Source organism: Oncorhynchus nerka, unplaced genomic scaffold (genome assembly GCF_034236695.1).
Source record: "Oncorhynchus nerka isolate Pitt River unplaced genomic scaffold, Oner_Uvic_2.0 unplaced_scaffold_1705, whole genome shotgun sequence".
NCBI lineage: Eukaryota > Metazoa > Chordata > Actinopteri > Salmoniformes > Salmonidae > Oncorhynchus > Oncorhynchus nerka.
Window position 1 is genome coordinate 12,831 of NW_027039646.1, and position 4,608 is coordinate 17,438.

Sequence of the window (4,608 nt, forward strand, 5' to 3'; positions counted from 1 at the left end):
CTAGACCGATACAGTAAACTAGCTGACAGTACAACTATCAAATATGTTAACCCTGCTTTCCCGCCTTACTATCTAATTAGCTAGCAACTAAGTTAGTGTTAACTAGCATGCAAGTATCCAAGCAGACTTGCTAACTTTAGCCTAGAGAAAATAATAGTTTGGGACAGAAACTGATAATTAATATAACAACTTTATCAAATTCCAAATGTTTTCAGAAATGTTGTTGCTTGAAATTATCCGTGTGTCGTTGTGTTACCGTCCTGAGGAACAAATGTCGGGTGAATGACTTGCTCTTTCTGCTTCTCCCAGTCTGGAGACATGACGGTTATAAATTGTAATAAATTCTGTTGTGATATTGTAAATATTGTAAACTAATGATTTTAAATTACAGGTAATTTTCAGTCATTCTGTCTATCAGAACATCTAACAAGCTATTCAATTAGATTTTTTAAAATTTTAAATCAATATATTTCATGATATTGTGCGTTATCAAAAATAATCGGTGTGTCTGGTTTTGTGGAGGGATATATGGCGAAGCGGAGGGGCTGTTCGAGTCTGATATCTCCCAGTTGAGTAAAGTTGGTAAGAATGAATGGAAGACGGAGACAACGAAAAATGGAGCAAACAGACCAAAAGTTGTAAACGAACACCAAAACAAATTGATTTATAAAGCCCTTCTTACATCAGCTGATATCTCAAAGTGCTGTACAGAACCCCAGCCTAAAAACCCAAACAGCAAGCAATGTTGGTGTAGAAGCACAGTGGCTAGGAAAAACTCCCTAGAAAGGCCAGAACCTAGGAAGAAACCTAGAGAGGAACCAGGATATGAGAGGTGGCCAGTCCTCTTCTGGCTGTGCTGGGTGGAGATTATAACAGAACATGGCCAAGATGTTCAAATGTTCATAGATGACCAGCAGGGTCAAATAATAATAATCACAGTGGAAGTCGAGGGTGCAACAGGTCATCACCTCAGGAGTAAATGTCAGTTGGGTTTTTATAGCCGATCATTCAGAGTATCTCTACCGCTCATGCTGTGTCTAGAGAGTTGAAAACAGCAGGACTGGGACAGGTAGCACGTCCGGTGAACAGGTCAGGATTCTATAGCAGAACAGTTGAAACTGGAGCAGCAGCATGGCCAGTTGGACTGGGGACAGCAAGGAGTCATAAGGCCAGGTAGTCCTGAGGCATCGGTTTCTTTTGGAGTGAGATTCATCAACAATCAAGACCGCTTCGTTTTCCCCTTTTTCAAAGTCGTTTTTTGGGGTCGCCGGCTGGGATCCATTCCGTTGTCCTGGGTGAAAGGCAGAACGCAGGATCCGCTTCGCGAAAGTCATATTCTTGGTCGTACTGATGGTGAGTTGACGCTGCTCTTATGTTCAGTAGTTCTTCTCGACTGTATGTAATGAAACCTAAGATGACCTGGGGTACCAATGTAAGAAATAACACGTAAAAAAACAAAAAACTGCATAGTTTCCTAGGAGCGCGAAGCGAGGCGGCCATCTCTGTCGGCGCCGGAAGACATTTGGAGACATTGGATCAGCATTCTTGTCTGGTCTCCTGTTAGCACATTTTATGTAGGGAAGCAAATGATCCAACATGTTTTGACATTCCTGGGAGTGTGTAAACTTGTATTTTTTATGGGCATAGCATTTTTGAATGTTTTCTATAGTTTTATATTCTTGAAAATGTATCAATTTACCAATTCGACCACTTGGATACATCTGGGCAAATTGGGGGACTACGACAGCTGACTTTGGAGGGCAAGGTTTTAATCATTAAAGCTGTGATTTTACCTGTGCTTTTATTAATCAGTTCTGTTTTTATCCCCCTCGTAGGAGTATTTTAGACCTGGAGCGGATGCTTTTTTACTTCCTGTGGGGAGGCAAGTGGGAGAGGCTGAGGAGGGAGGTGGTCAAGAGGCCCAGGTCCAAGGGGGGGAAAGGCATGCCTGACCTCTACTTGTTCCTGGGCAGCCGCTACACAGCGTTACATCTGACTCTGGCCACCTCCCGGTCAACAACAAGACACAGGCCCTCGCACGGTTCTGGCTGGGATCTTACCTCAGGACTCTGAGGCTGATCCCAGTCGACCTGCGAGCCCCAGTCTCTTTCCTGCTACCCCCGCCCTACGTCCAGCTCCAGAAGTTTTTAAGACATTTTAAACTGGAAAAAGAAACAGTCACGGTCTTAACAAAACACCGCTCTCTTCTCTCTCTTGTGCAGGATCGGGAACCAGTATGTCCAGTGCGCGGGCTCGCTATAGGTGAGCCCACAACGGTTTGGCGCAACGTGGCCCATCCTGCTCTCCTGAATCGGCATCGGGACCTGTCCTGGATGGTTGCCCACGAGATCCTCCCGGTCAGGGCCGTTATGCACTCACGGGGCATGGCGAGGACATCCGCGTGCCCCCGACCAGGCTGCGGCCAAGAAGAGTCGGTGAGGCACATGCTCTGGGAGTGCAGAGCCGCCAGGGACCTGTGGAAGGAAGCAGGCCCCCTGATCTCCTCGTGTCTGCCAGCAGGGGAGGACCTAAACACTCAGCTCGTGCTGTATGGGGTGGGCCGAAGGCCCTTTCCATCGAAGACCTTCACCAAAGCTCTGGCCCACCCTCACGTGCCTGAAGGAAGCACTGTGGTCCTCCCGTAACCTGCTGGTAGCGAAAAACGTAGAGACCACCCCCCAGGCAGTGGCCATGGTAGCCACGGAAGCCCTGGGGTGGTACGAAAGGAAGGGGGCCTCGACCCCAGGCGAAGGGTCCCCCACAACACCCTAGGTCCCGGCGGCCACGGCCTGACAGCGCTGCGGCGCCTAGGGCGATGCGCCTAGGGGAGGGATCTCCTCTGGGCCCCGAAGGACGGGACGATGATCTATTCAGAAGAGCAGGATGAGGTGAGCTTGATAAAGACTCACCCCGCTCCTGTACAAGGGACTGAAGACAGCTTTTTAACAAAGTGGCCTTTTTAACATGTTTTTCATGCCTTAAAAATGTTTTACCTTTGTTAGATCATTAGTACACATTTTAAATGGCTTTTACAGATTTGATGTTTTTACAAAGAAAGTACTTATATTCATGGTTGTTTTCATTGGTTTTAACAACATGTACTTTTTAACAAATTTAAATGTAACGTTCGAATGCTGTGTTTTATGCTTTGTTGCCGTTTTATGTGTATAAATGATGTAAAAAATGTATGAGCTGTTTTTAAAGGAATTGTGCCAATAAAACTTTTCCAAAAGAAAAAAAAAAAAATCTGTTCTTATCAGTTTAATATCTGATACGTCCCCTATCTGGGGACCATATATTAAATTGATTTTTGGAATAGGGAGATGGAATAGGGGCTTGCTCCGTCCACTCCACGCATCGACCTGGTATTGCAGTACCTCCAGGAACGGTGCACCCCCTGTCGTTGTAAATATAAATCAAGCATGGTTTCGTTTTAGTCTATATTGTATTGTCACACACACAGTTCATCTTAGTGTCAGTGGTGGCAAGACAGTGCTGGTCAAGTCGGTCACCGTTATATTGAGCTGATGTGAATGGTGCGTTAATCTTTAACAAAAAGTTTTCGTCACGTAGACAGGGTGTAAACGGTACAGTGAAATGCTTACTTGCAAGCTCTCAACAGCGCAATACACACGATCAAACATATACACAAAATACTAAAGTAGTCAAAAACACTTATGATTTGGATATATATACACAAGAAGACTATACAGTATAAACTATGAAATGTGCTAAAGTCATGTTCTGGTAACATGGACTGCCTCACATACCGGTAACGTTATCTGATGTATTTGTCTGAAGTCAATATTTGATAGGCCTGCTATTTTCACAAGACTCAAATATATGTCGTTAAATGTATACAAGGTTTGTAACTCATCTGCCTGTGTTAAAGTAACTATGTCTGTTTATCCCATTATTTATATTTCTATGATCTCACACTGGACTTTTTCAAGTGACAAAAACTTGATATAGTGTAGCAAGAGTTATTCCTTCGCTTACGGCATTATTACAGATCATATATACACAATACAGTCCCTGGCTTACGACCATATCAGTCTCAATACGCCTGGTCTCGGAAGCTAAGCAGGGTCGGGCCTGGTTAGTACCTGTATGGTACGCTGCCTGGGAATACCAGGTGCAGTAAGCTATTTTGTCCAGCAGGGTGTACTTTTGTACTATTTAATCAGGGATTACTATTTAAACCGTCTTTATGTATTACAGTTTCTCATAATCGCCTACAATTATTTTTTGGAACAATGAATCCACAAAACACAACTTTTGCAAAACAGTAAATGCTTTTTGAAAAAATGTCTTTAAAAAAAAAAAAAAAATCATAAAAAATATAATACCATCAAAATTGCAAATCCGTTCATGAAAAGAACACGACTGCCTGCAAAAAGATTGACACAACTATACTTATTTATTGAATGCAAGCAGACAAAACAGAAAGTTAGTCTGTCTTTTAAAAATCCCAGTAGATCATAAATGTTCTTTGCTGTTGTATCTGGGATCTACATCTGTTTATATGAGTTACTATGCTGTTACTAAACAGTAATGTATTACGGCAGTGTTACGTCACTACACCTAATAGGAAATGCACATGCGCAC

General features: G+C 43.4%; 1 non-coding gene across 1 annotated transcript; it reads left to right on the forward strand.

Moving 5' to 3' along the window:
- Positions 1–3,217: 3,217 nt before the first annotated feature.
- On the forward strand, positions 3,218–3,399 carry LOC135568156 (U2 spliceosomal RNA). Its single transcript, XR_010462517.1, has one exon. It is a non-coding gene; the product is annotated as a U2 spliceosomal RNA (small nuclear RNA).
- The last annotated feature ends 1,209 nt before the right edge of the window (positions 3,400–4,608 follow it).